The sequence below is a fragment of the Falco peregrinus genome, chromosome 12, assembly GCF_023634155.1.
Source record: "Falco peregrinus isolate bFalPer1 chromosome 12, bFalPer1.pri, whole genome shotgun sequence".
In the NCBI taxonomy this organism is placed as follows: domain Eukaryota; kingdom Metazoa; phylum Chordata; class Aves; order Falconiformes; family Falconidae; genus Falco; species Falco peregrinus.
Window position 1 is genome coordinate 17,495,465 of NC_073732.1, and position 21,123 is coordinate 17,516,587.

The 21,123-nt window shown below is 48.9% G+C and overlaps 1 protein-coding gene across 1 annotated transcript in view; it reads right to left on the reverse strand.

Annotated features, from left to right (window-relative positions):
- LPP (LIM domain containing preferred translocation partner in lipoma) overlaps positions 1–20,852 on the reverse strand; it is a 355,264-nt gene extending 334,412 nt beyond the window's left edge. Inside the window, 1 exon segment of the mRNA XM_055816821.1 lies at positions 20,773–20,852. The gene's annotated coding sequence lies outside the window, so the exon portion shown is untranslated.
- Between the last annotated feature and the right edge of the window lie 271 nt (positions 20,853–21,123).

Here is a 21,123-nt window from a genome sequence, read left to right on the forward strand (position 1 = left end):
GAATTTAAATGTCAATCCTGTTATGGTTTGAGTTTTCTTGCATTGTTCAGATTTTTCAGAAATGAACAGTTTAAAACATCTGCAAGAATTCCAAGTTTCAAAGAATTGCAGTCAGCACTTTCAGAAGAACAGGCATCCCTAGCATAACTTTACAGTGGTCATTTACAAATTGAAGTAACCAAACTCCCCAATTTCTTTAAAAGAAAATCTTAGTCATGAAAATAATTTCAAGTGCTAATTACACTTCTCACATAACAGCCTGACTGAACAGTCTGTTTTTCTGGCTACTTGGAAGTTGCATTCGCTTTTAAGTTTCCTTTACACTTGAAAGTGTTACCAATATTCAGAGCTTAATGGGGGTTTTCTGGTCCATTTCTTTTTTTTTTTTTTTAAACCAGTATAGCTATATTTGTAGCAGCCCAGGCGTGAACACCAGTTAAACTGGGATAAAGCAGCTGCACGCTGGGATCCTTCGTTCCCTTTCGCTTGTGGAGCAGATGGCTCAGCCTGACTGACACAAGGAAAATTGTCATTTTAACCGTTCTAGTCACCAATTTTTAAGCGCAGGCAAGCTCCCAGCAAGTCAGCCATCAGCACGAACTGACACGGGTCTCCCCCATATGACTGGCAGGTGCACATACAGGTCCCCAGATGACAACCTCATTCAATCTGACCTTTTCATTTTAAATGAAAAACACTTAAAAGCCTGCCCTGTTCTGACATGTATTTTTTATGTCTTTCCCATGCTGTGCCAATGTATTTGTTATTTGCTGGCCAAAGTCCCCAAACTCAGAAATCTCACATTCTCTCCTCCACTGCCAGAACCCTATTCCTCAGCTGTTCCGGCCACTGCCAGCACTAAGGGAGCCCTCTGAGGTCTCCATGTCCTCACACACCCAAAAAGTCAGACTGCTTACATGCAAACCTCCATTCAGGGTCCACTCAGACTTAAAATTCAGCTTGTATGACGGATGGATAACTTTACACTTGAACACAGCCACCTGGAGACACGGACTGATCTTGCTATCCCAGGACACCGCAGCCCGCAGGATCCCGCCCCAACTAACAGCTTTCTGTGTTTGCTTCCGTGCTTCTCAGGTTTCATTTATTAAAATTAAACTGCTTGATCCCAAAGTACGCTGCTGAAGTTATCTAATAAAAAGATCACGCAAGATAACAAAAGCTGGAGACACGTTTCCTCCACTCCGCTGCCAGCAGCAGCACCTGCTCAGAGAGTCATCGATACAAATAGCAACAGCTAACATGCCTGGCTGTTGCCTTTTGGGAGGCCAGATCCTGTGCTGGTGTAAAGCAGCAACTGTGCGAATGGCAAGTTTCTGCGAACCCGCAAGGATGCACACAGCCCTCCTACATGGTACCCGGCACGGAGCTGCTTCCAAATCTGCCCAACCCCACGTGTCAAAATTAGCCATAGTAGGACTTATCGCTTCTGAACTCCTGGTCCGGCTCTCGCACTAAAGGAAGGCTGATGCTGGCCACAACACGGACTGTCAGCTCCGAAGAGGAAAATTAGCATCCGTAAAAAAGCAAACTCGCCAGCAGCCCCTGCACGCTGCAGGGCACAGAGCCTAGAGTTGAAGTGCTGCCCTGCAGGAGCCCTGGGGTCCTGCAGCAGTGGCAAACCTGGCTTCGGGGCCAAGGGACTCATTTTTATCTTTGCTGTCATGCTTGATCTTCAGGTTTGTCCAGGGATTCATAAAACAACACTAAAACGAGAGGGGAAGAGCAGGGGAAGAAAGAGGAGAGACTGCTGCAGCAGCACTGAAGGGATGGCATCCAGCTTTCCCAGATGGAGACTGCTGTATTGTAACAACTGAAAAAAATCATTTGGGACAGCTTAGATTTAAGCAGTGGCTGAGGAAGCTGCAAGACAGCCCTACCTACAGCATCCTGGCAGCCAGGAGCCACGCCACTGGCTCTCAGCCGGAGCCACCGGGCGATGGTTGGGGACCAACCCATCAGCACAACCAGCCATGTCGCACCCCTGTTATTTTAAACACACAAGGATGGCGAGAAAAGAAGGGTGGTTAAGGAATGAGAGGAATCAGCACATCCATGCCAGAAAGCCTGTGGGTCCCACGCTGAAGCAACCTTTCAGCAGCTCCCCATCGCTGCCAGCAGCCCTGCCTGTGATTTACATGTCTGTAACTGACACCAGGATTGGACCCAGTGTTTTCAAGCACAGACTACCAGCCTCACGCTGTTCACACTCCCTTGGTCTACTGAAAGTGGAAGATTTTCAAAATAGCCTCACCAATATTTTTTTTTCTTTTGCCCCCACCGTTTGCTGTCTGCATTTCACTAAGCATGGCTGGAGAGACCTTGAGCAAGAGGGGGGCAGTTTCACTTTCTCACTTGAATGCACCCCAGCTTCTTGATCAAAGAAGGGTAATTGATTTTGCTTTCAAGTTCTCATGCAGTATCAGAGCACCACTGAGCCTGGGTTTCAAACAAAGAATAACGTTTTGCAATCCAAAACCAAAAAAAAAAAAAGTCATTTTTTCCCCACTGAGGAACGGCCATCCTCACCAGGCAGCGCCTGCAGAATGCTGCCCTAACACGCCTCTCCCATCTTAAGATGCTCAGTCAAGAAAAACAGACGAACAGTGATCAAGAGCACAAGGGAGCAGAGAAATGTCGTGCCCCAAGGCACAGGGTCACAAAGGTGCTTGGCTCCCCCTACTCCCAGCCCAGGGTCTTCTGCAGCCCACCTTTAGCTTGACATCTCCAAGGGCAGAGATGGCATTTTTGTGCACATTTGTTCAAGTCTAAGGGTTTTATTATAAAGTTTTATGATAGAAGTATGATGTTCCTTCAAACATTTTTGTTTTAAGTGGCCAAAATTTGAAGGCAAAGGTCACCTTTTCCCAGGCTTACTTGGGTGCCACCACAATGAAACCCTTAGCACCATGGCAGGCTCTCTTATTGCTGCTCTTAAAACCATCTGCAAACGAGACTTTTAAAACTCAAGAGCCTACATGACCAGACAGTCGTTGTGTTCGAGGCTTCTGTTTTATCCAGATCATTTGAAAAGAGCAACAAATACCTGGCAGCCAGCTGGATTCCCCATTCCTGTGCCCACTTGGTCTGGCTCGGTATTTTTGAAAGCATAATCCATTGTAACATTTAGAAAAAGCACAATCAACGAAGACTAGTAGCCTCTCTGACTTAGAAATGTCTGTCCCTTCCTTCTCTGCCATCTCCAAGGATGACCAAACATTAGCTATCTTCTTTAATTTTTATACCTTAATAGTAAACTGCCCGAGTTTCAGCCTTGGAACAAATACTTTCAGGTGGGATGAGCAACAAAAGGCCTCCAACACCTGTATTACAAAATAAAATGTTTCTCAATGTAGCTGCTTCTTTTTCAAACAGATGGATCGAGAGGATGAGGAAATGTATTCTTTAACAAAAATTAAAAAAATACACAAAAAAAAAAAAAAGAAAAAAGCCCCGATGGGGCAGAGGCACCCAGGTTAATGCAGAAGCATGGCAGCCAGCCAGCAGAGAGTAGAGCAGCCTCGCCACTGATTGCTTTTCATGAAAACATTTGTTTTCAACAAATGTTGTTACCATCACAAACAGAAGAATTAAAAAAAACTGAACTTTTTTTCCTTTACAAAGCAAGAACTAAATTGCAAGCTGACACTTCCCACAGAAAACTCCATTTTGAGAAAAGAGCCATTTATACCAAATATAGATAAAACATTCTGGAGCAATTTTGGCAAGCCCTAATAACTGCTCTTATTACATTTCAAAACCAGGAGGACCACGTATGCCTGTGGATGTGTCCACCGTCTGAACAAGAAAGTAGCATTACTCTCATCATAGATAGGTACCGAGACATACAGAAAATACATTAAAAAGCTGTTTTGGTTTCTAAGTTACCCTGACTTCAGCTGGAAGCCAGGCTCCTCATTGTATTTGACCCTTATCAAAGGAATAAATACAAAAAAAAATTTAAAATTGCCAGAGGCAGTGTTTCAGTCCATGCTTTATGCTTTTCCTCCCTGTGACAAGGAAAATGGTCTGCCACCACAGAGCCCCTGCTCCCAGGCTGCGATGGGGAGGGATGATGGCGAGGGTGCTCTGTGCCACCCCTTGTTTCGCTGAGGGATAACACAGGTACGCTGTCACCTTCATATGGAGCCACTGGACCTTCACTGAAAATCTGCTGTCCCTCTTCCCCCCAAAGGACACCTGAACATCATCACCACCACCCCTGGGGGGTGCAAGCCTCAGCCTGGCACTAATAACCAGAAAAAAGGGGATGGTGAGGGTCTCCAGCGTACACAGCAACACGACAACGGGAAGGAACGGTGATCCTAATCCTCTGGCTCAGCAGGACCATGCACATGCAGCCCCACAGCAAAAAAAAAAAAAAAAAAAAAAGCTGTCAAACGCCCATCCATCTCAGCACAATGACCCAGTAACCCGCCTGTAGGGCGACATGCAGCTCCAAGCACCTCCCCTGCATGTCAGGGAGGGGCTTTCTCCCCTAGAGGTGACAGTGGTGGGGACGGCGAGGACAAGAGCATGCAGCACCCAGCCCTACACAGGCTCCTGCCCTCCCAGCTAGGGCTTTGGTTCAAGCAAAGGGAAGGTGGCAGAGCTCAGCCATCCCTCCACCACCTTGTGCAGGAGAACCAGCACACAGACTTCCATGGGAATTCTATGGATTATTCTCCCCCTAAAGGAGTTTAATTAATTGCCTGTGAAAGGGGACTGATTTATCACAAAACTTCTTTCAGCACAGTCAGTGCAAGTATTTTCCTGTCTTTCCTCTCCTTAAACATTAAGGATAATAAGGCTTTAGCCCCTCCGAGCCATTTCATCTTGACCTGGAGGAGTATATATGCTGGACTTGCACTGCATTTCCTTTACTATTTGCCTATAGTGCCAACAATGACAATTGCAGCTCTAGACCTGTATGATTTGGTTCATGTTGACTGCATTCCTCTTTTTCAGTGGAAGAAAGAGGCCTTTGGTTTGCAGAACGGCAAAGTTCACAATTGCACATCTCTCAGCACCCCTACCTGGATCTCACCAGTACTCACACGGAGGGATCACGCTTCTTCCCATGTACATGACAGTTTCTCAGCACAAAGTTTTCCTGGCTGCTAATTCCCTGTGTTCTTCCAAGAGTTTGTCACATGATGTTCTCCAACCTGCTGCACCTGAGCACTGTATTTTGGAAGAGTACATACCTATTTGTTTGAAACGTTAGCTACAGTGTGCAAGTGCAACATCACACCAAAGGTACAAAAATACTTGGGACCAAGAAAGATCTCTTCATCCTTCTTCCATCTCGCTGGTGTGATTAACAGGAATACCTAACAGCGTAACACCACCATCATACCTGTCCTCGCCTACTCCTACCATACCATACTAAGCTTGTCAGCAGGAATTTTGTCATCAGCCCTGAAACCAGCATTTATGTTACCAAGCCAAGTGCTTTTATTTTTTTTACTCTGTGATGGGGATAAACAGAAAGAACTGCAGAAGCTTTTGGAGACAAAGATCTCTCCAGGACTTGCCAGCTGATATTTTCAAAGACTGACTTGGCACGGCATCAAGGAAGCCAGCATCCAACATGCAAGCAAGCAAGACCAGCTCCATGCCAGTCATCAGCCAGGCTCAAGGAGCATTAGTGACTGCAGTCAGGAAGACAGAAAGGAGAGGAGGAGAGAGAAAGACAGGCTAATACTGAACCCGTCACAAGAGGTACAGCCACATACCCGGCCACCACCCAAGAAGAAAACACAGAGAACAAAATGAGGGGGGACCTCTTGTGAGCAACCGCAACATGTCAGACAGCAGTGGCCATGCACAGGTCAGCACTTGCAAGACCGAGCACGCAGCGGTGCGTGAGATACCACACTTGGCCTTCAGCCTTGAAACAGGAGACACGCGCAGGAGGTGGTGTGGGAAGACCTGGCAAGCAAAGACTTATGTCCTATCAAGCCTATAAATCTGCACGTTGCACACAGAGGCTCACAGCAGCCTTGCACAAGCCATTTGCCTGTAGCCACTGTATATCTAGTTACAACCCCCAGAAACACAGCCGATTTGATCACCAGGCCTTTATCAGCATTCAGAGAGACCAGAGAAGGTCAAGAGAGCCATCATCCAGAAACACAGGACAAGCACAGCGAGCTCAATGGGAACTTGACAGGCCAAGAATGACTGCAGTCACGGAGGACCACAGAGAGCTCGCTTGTCTCACCCTCTTTTTCTGAGGCTCTCAAAGACGACAAAACCTCTGACCTTTGATTAAACCACTCTACTCTCAGAAGAGGGGGCGGCTTAGGGGCTCCGGGACTCAATAAAAAACCATTTATCTCAAGGTCACGGGTTCATACCCTCTTCAAGTTCTTTTTCCTCAGTCAATTAAAACAGGGGACTCTATATGCATTAAAATAATTTAAAAAAACCCCACAACATTACTAAGGGCACAGCCAGATACTGCCTCGTGAAACAGGCAGATTAAGAAAATACAGCCCCTTTACTGCTCCTTGCAAGCCCCACAGTTGAGCACAGCAACTCTGGGAACACTCCCTGTGCAAAGCAAACACGAGCTGCTTTCGCAGCCTGGGTAGCAAAGCAAAGGAGGGGATTGCCAGCGAGCAGGCACAGCTGCCACCACCAGCAAGTTAGGCACATCCCCGTAAGGAGCATTATGGATGGAGCTGATCCTGCCTCTGAACCTGGTCCTGGGAGGCTCCTGCCCATCCCTGTACCACTGCTTTGAGAGGAGGTATGTTCAGCCCGTGACCGATGCCCAGATGGCTATTCCTCCTACATCAGCTGGTGCCCAGAGGCCAAACCCCCACCGCCAGGTCACGGTGGGGATAAGCAGCAGACTGGAGATGTGCCTCTGCCTTTGCACACACAGAGTAAAGGGCATCCACGGAGCTCCAGCCTTTCCTGCCAGAGAACCTGACCACCTTGGACTGGACATCTTCCAGCTCTCAACACAGTGGTGACATCGGGCAGCCCCTCCAATTTGCACTGAAGGAGCACGAACACTTGCGTGGACACTTCGGACCAGCCAAAGGGAGGAGACCCTCTGTCCTCCTCCTGCTGCAGACCCATCTCCAACAGTGACAGAAACGCGACAAACACAGAGGTCGAGCAATATGGAGGAGAGAGGACACCTTCCACTATGTCACCAGGCCCAGAACAACACATGCATCGAAGTTAATGCGTATCTGAAACCAATTACTGATAGAAACCGAACTATCTAGGAACTCCAGCTGCTACATTCAGGGTTCCTGGCAGTGAGCACAGACACAGTCAAAATCTTTTTTTGTTATTTTCTTAGGCCATAAACAGTTGAGATAAAAACATGCTGCTGCACGTGGGGTGCACACACTCGCCTCTGCCACCTTTAGCGGCTTCCCACCGAAAAAACACATCCTCCTCCCCCAAGTGCAGCTATTAGGTTTCACATAGTTTTTCATAACTCCATGTTTTTCCTATATTCACCCTTTGGTCCAAAAACAGAGGAAGGATTCAAGCACAAACTCCCCATGCACCAGGATGGAGCTGCTGGCCCTGCTGGGGCCCTCCCATGCATCATGGCCAGCACAAGTCTAACATGGCAAAACAGAGGGGTTTGGAAACAAATGGGAAGCAAGCAGAGTGTTCTTCCATTCACCAAAGATGGTAATTATTTTGGAGAGGACTGCATATCCTTTTGGCTTTTAATCAGTGGCAAACCAAGTCAACCTTGGTTCCTATGAGCAAGAAACTATTAGGGGCTATGGATATGCAGCCAAGGAAAACAAATCTGTACCAGTCCTTCACCCCCAGAATAACTTCTGATTGTCAAGCACAGTTACCAGGGCAATGAATAGCTTCTCCTGCAAGCTCCTCACTCAATTAAACTAATGCAGACAAAAAGGCCAGGCAGCAGCCGCCGGCAGCACGGGCAGAGTCAGATGCACGCACTTGGCACACGTAGAGCAACTGCAGCAGGTTCAGAGCGATGAGGGAGAGGAGGAGAGGTCCACAGCCTCCGTAGTCGCCGAAGACACCCAAGGCTTCTGCTAGAGATGCTGAATGGCAAAAGCTGGCAGGGTCTGTGCCCTGAGGAGTCTTCAGCAAGCTTTAACTGAGAAGGCAGAAGCACTCCCTGGTATCCAGAGCTGTCATCCATATTTAACGGAGACAGATAAAGATCCGAGTGAAGAAACACCTAAGAAAAGTCCTTGATTTATTAGTAACCCAGAACTATCCCCTTGCTGCCTCCCCCTCCACTCAGCAGCCTCATAATTATAACTCTGCCTGAAAAATCAGGACAGCCATCAAGGCAGAGCACAAAATAAGAGGCCAGGAGAAACAAGTACAATCCCTGGCCCTTCTTGAGCCAGAAAGCCGAGAGTCTAAAGCATCCCAATCATCTTTCAAAGCACTCAGGGGAAAAAGGAGAAAAAAAAAACCCACAAAAACAAAAAAAACCCCAAAACACCCCACACACCAAAAACACCTAGATGCAGCAGGACCTTGATTTTGTTCCCAGTTGCTCTTTGTAGACCAGCTGCTGGGGCACTAATGAGCCACCTGAAGATGATCAATTCCTGTTTTGTACCCCCTTGTGCAGATGAATTCCATTAAGAGAATGACTATAGACCTTGGAAGCTACAGCAACCTACAGCAGCCTTCCTTATTCTTCACTCCTATGTGATGTGCCACAGCTTCATTTTCTCTTTGTGAAGTTAGCCAAATAGCCCCCCCCCCCCCCCTTTTTTTTTTAAGAGGAAAGCAAGGCATCAGGGAGAGCTTCTGGCCCATGCAACACTTCTCCTGATGAAAAAGGCTGCTAGACATGCATTATCTGAGATCTCTGAATACTACATATAGCCAAAGTTACTGCAGTTGGAGCTCCCTGGTCCTCAGTGTATTATCTCTGACAGCTGGCTGGGGCTGCACTTCATGGTGGGATGGAGCAGGAAGAGCCAGGACATGAATCGCAAACTGTAGAGTCCAGGGACAACTGCAGAACAAACCGCAGCTTTAGCAACACACATAAATGTAACTTGCTTGACCTCAGAGACGTCACGGAACTTGCAACTAAACGTTCACATTTGGGGAAAGAGATGGAGGCAAGCAAAGGATTCAGGGCAGCCAGGAGCATCATGCCTTCACACACGACCGACAAGGAGGTAGGTATGTCAGCATGCACACAAAGACAGGCAGCAAGCAAAATCCACAGCTCCCTCCTTTCAACTGGATTTAAGTGTGAGTGTGCAAACAGAGCGAAATCCCATTCCCCCTGAAAAACTAAAGGAAGTTGTGTCTTTGATTTCAAGGGAAACATAGCCTGACCCCTGCATAGCTGAAGGCAGTGCAAGCCACTGTGGTCAGACCAGCCCAACGTAGCGGCAGCAGGTGCTCTGCAAAGCTGAACCCACACAGCCACGAACACACCCCAGCTTAGACAGGCTCTTCCAGCAGGTGTTATTTGAATCCTGGGCATCTCTCTAGCGAAGTGCAATGATATTGAACTTCCTTGTGGGCTCAGGAGGCTGCCAAACATCTGTTGGGATTAGTTAGTTCATGTTTGTAAAGTGCACACAAATGCTATCGTAAGGAAGGGGCTGACCTATTTATGGATGTGAATGCTGGACTGAGACCCAAACCCACATACTCTGTTTGCACATATGGCTGTATCTCCCCTGCCAGATTTTACTGTGTGAAGCTAGGATGGAGGCACGAAGTGTAACCTATAGCTTACAGCCCACTTTGGTCACTGCTAATTTAAGTGAGTCATACTGCTCCCCTCCTCCACTTCACCCCACCCAATTGCACAATCTAATTTTGTTAACAAACTGGATTAGTGTTACTGTACTGGGAGCCCCCAGGTGCCATATGGGTTGCCCTTTTCAGGAGAAACCCACCTTCCCTCAAGCCTCCATCCCACTCCCTGGAGCCCCTACCAGGGCTGCAGATCACAGACTCTCAGCCCACAGATCTCCGCCAGACTCCCAGATGCCAAGATGCAGCAGCTCTGCCACCCAAATTCCTTGTGGACTTCGCATCAAGTTTCACATTTCTCTTGGGTGTCCCTCCCTCCCACACAGGCCTCCTGTGAGTAACGGCTAAGGAATAAGACAGCAAGCACGTACAGCTCAGAAAACACAGTGATAAACAGCCGTGAGGGAGACCAGCTCCCCCAGAAAGGACAGGGAAGACCCAAGTAGGTTTCAGATGGAACCAAGCACATTTGTTAAAAGGATTATAGGTGGCAACGGTTCGCAATGGCAGGGCCACAGGAGCCATACGTTCCCATGACTCAGAACTGATTTGCATCAAGTTGCAAGTCCTAGACATACAGCTTTGCTCTGCCAGAAGCTACTGCTCCCCTTTCCTCCACAGACACATTTCAATACTTCTCAGGTCTCCGTCTTAGTCACATTCTGCTAACACACACTCTTTACATCTTTTTCATCTTCCCTCGTGTCCCCAAGTCAATCGCTCTGCTCTTCTCTCACCATTCTCCGCTTTATCTTCATCCCCCAGGCCAGCAGCTCCTGGGACGCAGGCACTGCTCCATGCATGCTGCCTGGGCTCTCTCCTCGCGTTCACAGGACTTCTCACTGCTCTCCTTTGAGCAGCACAACAAGTGGCAGGCTCAGCCCAAGATGCTACAGGTCAAATGTAGAGCGATGGACAACCAGTGCTGTCCATGGGATATGGAAGCAAAAACAAAGACAAGGATGAACAGCAGCCCAGGCACATACCAATACCATACTCAGAATTACTCATATCTCTCATTAGATGGATAGGCCTTGCCTTGCTGTGGAGATCAAGAACATCTGGAATCACTTCCATCGCATGTTAGGTAGAATGTGCACAACTAAAACAAACAGAAAATATTGCCATCCTAGCAGGTACATTGACCAAGACAGCTGGAACTAAACCAGATGATCCAATGTGGGACTTTCTGATAATACACAGCTACCTTTGTACATCCAGCTCCATCCATGAAACCAGGCACACCCTTAATCAGGTATGAATCAAATCATCCGAGACATGAGAAATTTACCAAGAGCTGTTGCAAAAGCCCATAAGGTCACTTGTGTCTCACTGCATTTCACCTTCAAGGGATGGGGAGCCGATGACCCAGGCAGACAGCCGCCCTTACCATGACAAAGGTGGAGCAGACCACTTTCACTAGGACTTCTTGCACATGACAGCATCATCCAAGACCCAAAACACCACCTCAGGCATGCAGATGCATACAGACTGGAGGCTTGGGCTATGGCACCCAGGGAGTGAGCGTGGTGTGGGTACAAGTATGACAACCCAGTGACTGACCTGACCCTAGGCAAGGTGGGGCCCTACCAGCACAGACAATCATTGCAATACACCAGAGCACAAATCCTCTTTTTCACCCCAGGGTACCTCAGAGCAAGGCAATATACCAGGTGGTGCAAAGGTGAGGTGACACCAACCCATCTGCCCTGCATCCTCAGACAGACCCGATGCCCACCTGTGAAACAGCCACCACAAAACACTGCCCATAGGTCACGTGTGGAATGAGGGGATGGGAGCTGCTTCACGCAGAATAACTTAGAAAGCAAACCACTCTACAGGGATCCTTGTGTGTACTAAGACGAGCTCTGCTCTCGTAGCTCCTTCTCCACCCACTCTACGACACAGCCCTTAAAAACTTCTCCACCGACTTCCCCAGCCTCCGCACACCCCGAGTTCACAGCTCTCCCACACAGCAGAACAAAACACACCGTGGCAAAGCATTGAAGGAGGAACACAGGCACTCCGTAAGCTGCCATTCTTCCACCCAGATACTTTGAGTACCTGGGTGGGTGGAGAGCCTTGGAAAGACACACTCATTTATATTGTTTTACATTCACCTGCTGCTCTGGCATCATTCCCAAATCTTCTATGCAGAGACAGACACTCAGGGAGGCATCACGTGCCAAGAACGCTGCGCTCATCCCCACAGCAACGTGTAGGTCCAAGGCATTATTCCCAACTTCCAAAATATGCTTCTGCCCCATAGTTCATCACTTAATGCCACTGTTAGAGGCTTGCAACTTGTCTGCTTCACTCACAGCATGATCTCCTGCACCGTACAAGGCTAACTCTTTGCAGCAAGACTACAGCCATTCTGCATGTCACAGCACTGTTTCAGAAGAGAAGCCAGACATCTCCCCAGGTAACTTTAACCCTTCTGCCCATCGTTTCTTCCCCATCTGTCTGCCTTGGGAGCAAATTAGGATTTGGGTACAGGACAGTGCTTAAACACTTGCTCGTCTTTAGGCACACAAGTCGCTGCAGAGTTCAGCTGGATTACTCATACACTTGAATTTCAGACTTAGTATGCAGAAGGTTCACCAAGCCCTCCTTAAATGGCAAAGAGGCAGTGCCATGTTTTCCAAGACAGGCTACGTGCACCCCAAGGAACCCAAGAAAACTGATCCTCTGAAAAAGCACCAAGATGGAACTGTGCTAGGAAAGGCACAATTCTCATTCTCCCAAAAAATAGCCTGCGGGATCAGAAGTGATGGAGAACAACCACAGCTTTAAAGGAAGCTTAAACTATGCTAAAAAAGGGTAGTGTTAACTGTACACAGGAAAACAAGCCACTGAGGAAGGATCCAGAAGATATGTGAAGTCCCCATTACCCTTACTCTACTCCTTGAAATATGCTTTTATACATAAATACCACCTGAACCATAATCATTTTTGCGGCTCATTTCTGGACCTCACCATCACCACGTTTCAGATTCAACAATATTAAGCTGTCCTGGTTTCTAAATGCCAGAGGCAAAGACCAGCTTCCATGCTAAGGTGGGCATTTCAATACCCACACAAGATAAGTACAGGCGTTGACCCTCAGTCAAGGATGGTGATGATAACGCATTAAGAGGCAGGTTAAAGTGGAAAAGATGGGTGAGATGGACTGTAAAGATAGGCATAACTGCAATAAGCAGTTCAGAGTAATCTCCAGAGTTGGGTGGAAAGGTTACTAACTTCAGTCTGTAATTACAAGCAATTCTTTCTAACCATTTCTCTGTTTGCTTATCAGTTATGACTGCAAACTAAATAGAACAACCACTTCTCTGTTTGATTATTAGTTATGACTGCAAACTGAAGAGAACAACCCTGGTCTAACTGGCTTTTTTCCCCTGGATTTCAGTTTTAGTGATGACTCACTACTCCCAGCCTCACTCCTCTCCAAGCCTCAGTGTCCCATCAATAAAATGGCAAGAATAACTTTCCTTCACCTTGGGAAGGCACTGCAGAAATAGTCCCCCCCAAGTTGCAGAGCACTCCAATGAAAGAGCAAAGAGCACTCCAGAAAAGCACAAAAGGAAATTAATAATTCTGCATTCAGTCCCAAGTCTGAACAGTATGTAGTAAATAAGGCTTGGGGCCACACACTGCACAAAAAGAAAAGAAACTGAATACTTGCTCATTAAGCATCACCTTCCACTCTGGGCACAGAGTAGGTGCTCTGGCAATTAAGTGGCTATATCATAATACCTGCTTGCACCAAATTAAAGTTTCAATAACAACCTTCATTCTGGCATTTCGTAGCTTTGGAGCAGTTGGACTTTGCAACTTCAACACCATTCTTTTAACCAAGTTCACTGCTTGTAATTAACTACGGGACGGCCGCGTGGCTGCTGCAATGACTCTCTGTTTCTCTTGGGAAACCCAGATTAAAGGCTTGTCTTGGCCACAGTAGTAGCTTGAGGTATCTCTCAAGATTTGCCCAAACCCTTGAAAACCAGATCAAGTCTCTACCTCAGGTGATGAGGTATGTTAAAATCAAGCCAGCTGATGTCTGTTGGGGCTGATCTGAAACAGGAATGACACCCAGATGAGAGAGGCAGGGGAGATGCAGCAGCTAGAGTTACAACCACTTATCAGCTGCTAATCCAATCGCTCTCCCAACCTAGTCACCGAGTGCCATGCATTGTCTGGGAGACTCCTTGCTTTCACTCAAGCTTGCCTCATTAAGTGGAGTAATTCAAGTCTGTTAAGGCGAGGTAATAAACTGCTGAAACAGAAAGAGCTCCTTAGGGTATGTGCACACAGCACATCCAAGATGCACATGCATGTTACTGTTATAAAGCACTGCAGCTGGGGTACAGTGAACACTGCAAGAACCCCCTGCAAGTCACCTGTAAATCACCCCAAATTTCTCCTCTAAAAGGAAAAACCTCACCAACCTGAGTTTCACGCACCCAGCCACATTGCTGAAAAAGCCCTAGAGGAGATACTTTAAATTTGCTCTGTTATGCTGAACTAAGGTTTGGAGGTTGACCACTTTTACCCCATCATGCAGCGTAAGGTTTGGAGCTGGATCACTTTTACCCCGCCATGCAGTGCATCCCTACTCACTCCAGCAGGCTCCACAAGCCCTTCTTCAAGGGCTGTGGCACAGCCTGCCATTCTGTCAGCCTCCTCCATCCTGCCTGCCTGCACCCAGCTGGCAAGGCTGGTCCGGTCCCACAATAAAGCAGTGGGTCCGGGGTCCTCAGCAGCATTACAGCCCCCAGCCGCACAGCCCTGGCAGAGGCTCTCCGGCTGGAGGAGAAATCAGGAGCACGAGCAGAAGGAGGAGGGGAGGCAACTGCAGCTCCCCACAATAAAGTCCACTGGCCTAAAAAAGAGGGGGGGTCAGGAGTTGCAAATTGATGCATAAACAAGACCTGACTGTGTAATTCAGAGCTAACAGGGTAGTTTGCTGAATGTTAATTAAATCCTCAGTGCCTGTTACCAACTGTGGAGATCAACTTATTTTTAAATTAAATAAGCAATAAATGCTTAGATGAACTTCTATTAAATTTCACCCAGTGAATGAAGTATGTGGGGCTTTTAATAGACATTAAACAAGATAGTTATGGCAAGTTAGTTGACACTTTATTACCTAAAGATAATGGCCATATTAAATCTCAACTAACTATTCCACTGGCGGCACAATCATCCAAGACTTGGCAGAAGTCTGCCTGCCTTGAAGCATCACTGGGCAGCGGTAGCAGGAGGAAGGCAGCTAAGTGCTGAATGGCACCTACTTAGAGGATGCTCAAGTGCATAAACCCACTTCAGCACAAAACAGGATCCCTCCCAGCCGCATCTGGACACCTCAAAGAGGGCCGATACGCCTACCACACAGAAACAAAGTTGGCGTAAGTCAGAGACCCTCAAGCATCCTGACCCCTGACTGCCCCCACCCCACACGAAACAATTTAAGGGATTACTAAGGAATCACTGTATTACAAGGTTCCGTTATGGCATCAAGGGCAACAGAAAACATCCTCCCATGCTCAAAGGCTTGTATCTTTTTCTAAGAAAAGGTTATCAGCAGCCCACAACTCCACGATGTTTGTTTTCCTTTCCTGAGCATACTGCAATGGTTTGGGAACGCTTCTGAGTGACTCACACGTGTGTCACTGTCACCCACAGATCCCAACAACAGATACTGACAGTCTAAAATGACAGAGACTTGCTGACAGTGACTTAAAAATCATCATTTTCATGCCAACTGTTGCGCTTGCTCAGAGAGCGATCAAAACCAGTCCTTTGAGATGAAAGCATGAAAGCACAACCTCCACTGAGGTGTTGATACCGGTAACTTTAATCACTATGATTAAGCATGGGTCATGGGACACGCCACCCCCCCACACTTCTGGATTGGAAGCATCATGAGCCTTAACTGCCCTGCCATGGCCAGAAGCAGGAGGAACAGAAAGAGCTGAGCCCTGCATCCTCTAAACCCCACTTCTTGGGCAGACACAAGCTCTCAAAAAGCTTTTAAACTTTGTGGGGTTTTTCTGGTCTGTGGTTTTCGATTTGATTTGTTATTTTCTTTTCTCTGTTTGTTTCTATTTTACAAAACAAAAAGCTACCTAAATTAAAAAGAGGAAAATAGAGAGTTATTCAGACTTTACCGATGTTCTCCTCCAGCATCCCAACGCACACATGAAAGCAGCTAATCGCTACACCTTCCCTCCAGTCCCTCCTCTGGAACAGTTGTTCATAAAGTTATTTCAAGTTCTGTATTTTCCTATATATAACCCACACTCTTTAAAGGTATTGTTACTTAAGTATCCATCCCTCAGATAACCCACATCCTTAGATAAGCTACGGTTTCTGTCTCCTCTGCTCGTGCCCGCTTTTGAAGTATGGCTGCAGTTCCAGTAAGCTCTCTAACTTTTAGCAGAATTACCCTGCTACGACAGCAAGAGCAAAGGCAGATGGCGAAGCTGCCCAGGTAGGAAAGCAGGTGGTGGAGGACCAAAAGTAGGCACAAGCACCACAGTCTCGCTCACACATGCACATAGCAAACAGATGCTGGATCCCACACTGGTGGGTCACATCTTGCTTGATGTGTATTGCTTGTCCTGCTTCCCTGAAAGCAAACCACTATCAAAAAAATAATGTAACTAAAAAGCACAGATGTACCTAAAGGAAATACATATTTCTTTGTCATCTCCGTTCCATCTCTAAGACCACTCTATGTATCCACAGGGACTTCCCTCCACCTGGAGGGATTACCAGGGCTGCCAGACTGCACCAGAAAGAACACGGATAGCCAGCCGCAGGTGAAACCCAGCCTGGTCCAGGGCCAGCCAGTGCTGCTCAGAGCCATGTCAGGGCCAGACGAGTTTATTGGGAGAAAGGCAGAGCTGTGTGGGTCAGGCTTTCAGAAACTTGACAAGCAACAAAATGCCACTGAGGATGCATTGTTCACACAACCATGATGGGCAAAGGAAAAGAGAAAGCACTGTGGGCACCCTGAGGGTATATTTTTCCACAGACGCATGGAAACTATCTTCTTGCTAACATTTTGTCATACACCCAAGCTACTGCTTTCCTCTAGCTACAGCCAGCAAAAGACGTTTCAGAGAAACCTGCACAAAACAGTATCTTCCTTCCAATTAGATGTTTATGACATAAAAAGAACCACCATTAGCTGGTATAACTCTCAATGTACCTGACAATCATACAACCGTTCATCTTCTTTCCAGACTTAGTTCAATTCTTGTCCTCAGCAACATTCTGCATGATAATGCCACCATGTAGTTACAGCACTTTAGTTAAGAGTTACAAAGCGCTTCATTTTGTGCATTTTGCATCAGCCACTTTCACCTTGGCTAGCATTGATACCAAAGAACAGAAACTCTTTTTTCCACAGCACTCACTGTTTCTGTGACACCTTCCTAACATGTGTCCTTTATATAGAAGCGATCCCAAACTATTGGTCAAACTCCCTCAGGTTTTCCAGCTCCCCACCATTTTTACTATCCCTCTCCAAAACCACATACACCAGGCTTCACTGATCACAAGGGAGTCACTCAAGTTTTGTAGTCAGACATTATATAGATGAACACAAGCAGCAATTTTTACAAACAAGGCAACAGTCAGGCTTCAAAATTGAGTGGGTGATAGGTATCTCCACTCTGACCACAAATACATAATTCGTACTATGAGTTATAATTAAAAATACATACTGATGATTGTATTATATATTTAAAAGCACTGCAGCTCCACTGAGACCGTGGCTGACAGTATTAGGTTCCATGCAAAAGTCACCAGCCCAGCTCTGGAGCTTCACTCCTGAACAGCCTAGAGAAACAAGTGCTGTGGAAAGGGATACACATCTGAACCTGCCCTTACGTTATTTGAAAGCTTGAATTATACTGCACCAGTTCCTTGTTATGGTAAGACAGAGTTCACTACCTCTCACTAAGACAGCACAGCTGAAGATGATATTCAGAGCAAACTAACTTTGAGATCCGACATGCTTTGCAAGTTTTCATGAGACAAGGCAGCTCAACTGCACAGGAACCTGGGATTTTCTGTACCCGAACCATGAATGCCAGGATACAGGATCTGAAAACCACCAGTCCAGAAGCAGGCGTTTGCCCTGGTGTCACTAGACCACATCAGAGACATCATCATTCAATAATCTTGCCCCCTAACGCTAGGTGACTGCTTATCCAAACAGCAGCTAACAGAAGGGGACAGGACTCGCAGAGCTAGAGCTTGCGCTGAGACGGGCATGCTCACCAGCATCCTGCCCCAACATCCAGGCTGATCTCCAAACATGCTCCAAAAGTGAAAATCTCACCTTGGTGCAACAGGAATTGGAGCTTCTCTCCCAGCTTGGTACCAGCCTCTCTGCCCAGACAGTTTACAGTGGGGAGCAGCCAAGTACAGTGCACACCGGGCAGTCAGGGCTTGCACAATGAAGACATCCACGCAATGACAAAAGCGGTAATCCTCACTGACCTGGGCACCATGGAGACTGCATAACAGCAATTCATAGCAGTTTGGGGCTGTACCTATAGAAGCTTCAATGAGGCGCAGCATTCGCTTCATTTTACTGTTCACGTCTTCCATTTCCACCAAGGAATTTACCCAGGCAGCAGACAAGGGCTGCACACCCCTGACTGGGACTGCTGGCAACGTGGGACATATGCACAGCCAACATGCCCGCGGCCTCCACACAACACACATGGTGGGACTGACTTTTGGGAAGAGGGCCTCCCACCCACTGCCAGACACCTCTCTCCAGCCAAGAGACCCCCAAATAGGCTGTGGTGACCTTCAGCAACCCATGGGCTCCAAACAGACCCTCCAACCGCAGGGGCTGGGAAAATAGCCTACAAGGACCAAAGGACGCTGGATGGCAGGAAAGCTGCCAGCACCATTACTGATGGGGACACAGTGCTGCCACTACCCTGGACCAGGTGCCCCCAGCCTGGCAGCTTTGCCCAACAGCCAACACAAGTGGACTCAGATGGTAAAAAGAAAACTGAAGAAAACAATTAAAGGAAAACCACATGTGGAGCTCAACAGTGAGAGGGCAACAGGCTTTACAGCCCCATTAGCAGCACCAGCATCTCCATGAAGCTGCAGGCAGGATTAGATAGCAAGCATAAGCAGCTCACTGACGGCCCATCCTGCAGGGAAAAACCCTCCAACAAAGGCTAAACAACTGAAAGAGGGGAATAACAGAGCTAATAAATTTAGGAGTAACAGGATAAAAGGTTATGGGGCAGGCAGGGGGAGACAGAGCAGGTCAACAGGCAGAGAGAAGTTTTCAACAGTAGGTCTTTATCTGCAGATGGAAGTACTTCCCAAAGGAAGTCCCATATTCCAGAGTATTACTTAGCCTTGCCTGGGCCAGTCCTCTGCAGCAAGGGTGGGGATAACCAGAAAGTCCCTCACATCCCCAAACTGCGCTGCTGCACAGCGGGCTGGGCTACGCACAGGACAGCAATCAGCATTTTCCAGCATGAACACTGCTGCATCGTTAATACAGAGACTAAATGCTATGTCGGGCTGGGCTACGCACAGGACAGCAATCAGCATTTTCCAGCATGAACACTGCTGCATCGTTAATACAGAGACTAAATGCTGTGTCCTGTCCCCCAGTTCCACATGCTCCCCTCCCCTCCTAATGCCCCGTATCTGTAATGACTTAGTAAGCCAGCACCTGCTGTATCACCCAGCTCCCAGACACCCAGGGGCTCCCTGCTCTCTCTCAGATCTTGCCCCAAAAGTCATTCCGGGAATGTACAAAAACAACCTCTGTGATACACGAGTCCAAGGAAGCAAAGAAATTCTCAGATCTAGAGTGTTGCCAAAATCTTTAACATTTCTACGTTACATTTCACATAGGTCAAACCCACTTTGTGCATGGGGGCCACGGTGCTGTGGATGTGCAGGAAGGCACATCAGCAAGTTTGGCAGCTCCTGCAAGCTCTCAAAACTTGTGTGTATCAATTGCCTGGCAAGATAGAAACATACCAAACAGGAACCCAACCCGAAAACCAAACTATCGGGCCACAAGCCAGCTGGTATAGGTGTAAAAAAACAACAAACAAACAAAACACCACACACCCAAAACAAAACAAAAAAAAATTTCAAAACAAAGCAGGAGACTCCCAGGCTCATTTGTTTCACCAGCGGGGCCAAAATACACCTCGAGGTACAGTAGCCAGAGCAATTACGTGTGTTGCTCCATCACCACCTCCTACTCGGGAGCACTGCCTTGTCCCCAGCACAGCCCCAGGGCGCGGAGCCTGCTCCCGAACAATGGCAGGAGTAAGACTTGCCTGTTCAAATGGGGAAGGCAAGAGAAAAGGGAGGGAAAAAAAAAAATATTGTGTCTATATATATATTAAGAAAAAAAAAAAGCCTTGGATGACGTAAGGGTGTGGGAAACTTTTACGCCCTTACCTGCTGGGGAAGGGTGGGCCTCCCCCGGCATATAAAAAGCTGCCAGGGCTTTACTCAGCCCGCCGAGCGCGGCGCAGCCCGGGCGGGGACCGGCCGCACACGGCAGCGCCGGGCCGGCCTGAGGCGAGGCGAGGTGAGGCGGCCCCCCCCCCGGGCCAGGTGCACCTGCGGCCGGCAGCACCGCGCCGCCCAGCCCCGGCCGCCCGGGGGACCCCGGCCCGCCGCCGGCCCCCGCCCGCCGCGCAGGGCGGCGGCGCCCGTGAAGTCCCGGGGAAGTTTCCCCCGGCCCCGCACCCGGGAGCTGCCCCCGCCCCGCGGCCGAGCTCGCCCCGGGCCGGGCCGTCCCCCCTCAGGCGGCCGCGGCGCCCCGGGCGGAGGGAGGAGCCAGGCGCGGCCCCCCCGGGCGGCCGGCAGCGCTCCCCGCCCCGGCCGGGGGCTCCAGCTGTTGCACAGCTGCCTCGGCTGGGCGGAGGTGGGGGGGCGGTGGGGAGGAAGGGGGCAAGTTATTATCTGCAACAATACCTCGGGGGGAGGAGGCAGCGGAGGCGAGCGCGGCGGCGGCGGCGGGAGGAGGAGGCGGCGGGGGGAGGTGGGGCCGGGGGCGGCTCCGCAGAGGGGCCCGGGCCCGCCCCGCCGCCGGCCCCTTCCGCCCGCCGGCCCCTTCCGCGCTCCGCGCCGCTGCCCCGCCGCGTCCCCCGGGCAGCCCCCCCGCGCCCGCCGCCGGCGTCCCCCAGGCCGCCCGCCCCGGCCGCGCCCCGCCCGCCCGCCGCCCTCCCTCCGCTCCGCTCCTCCCAGCGCCGCCCGCGGCCCCCGGCACCCCCTGCCCGCGGCGCTCCCGCCGCCCTCCCCCCGACCCTTACCTCCCCGCGGGCC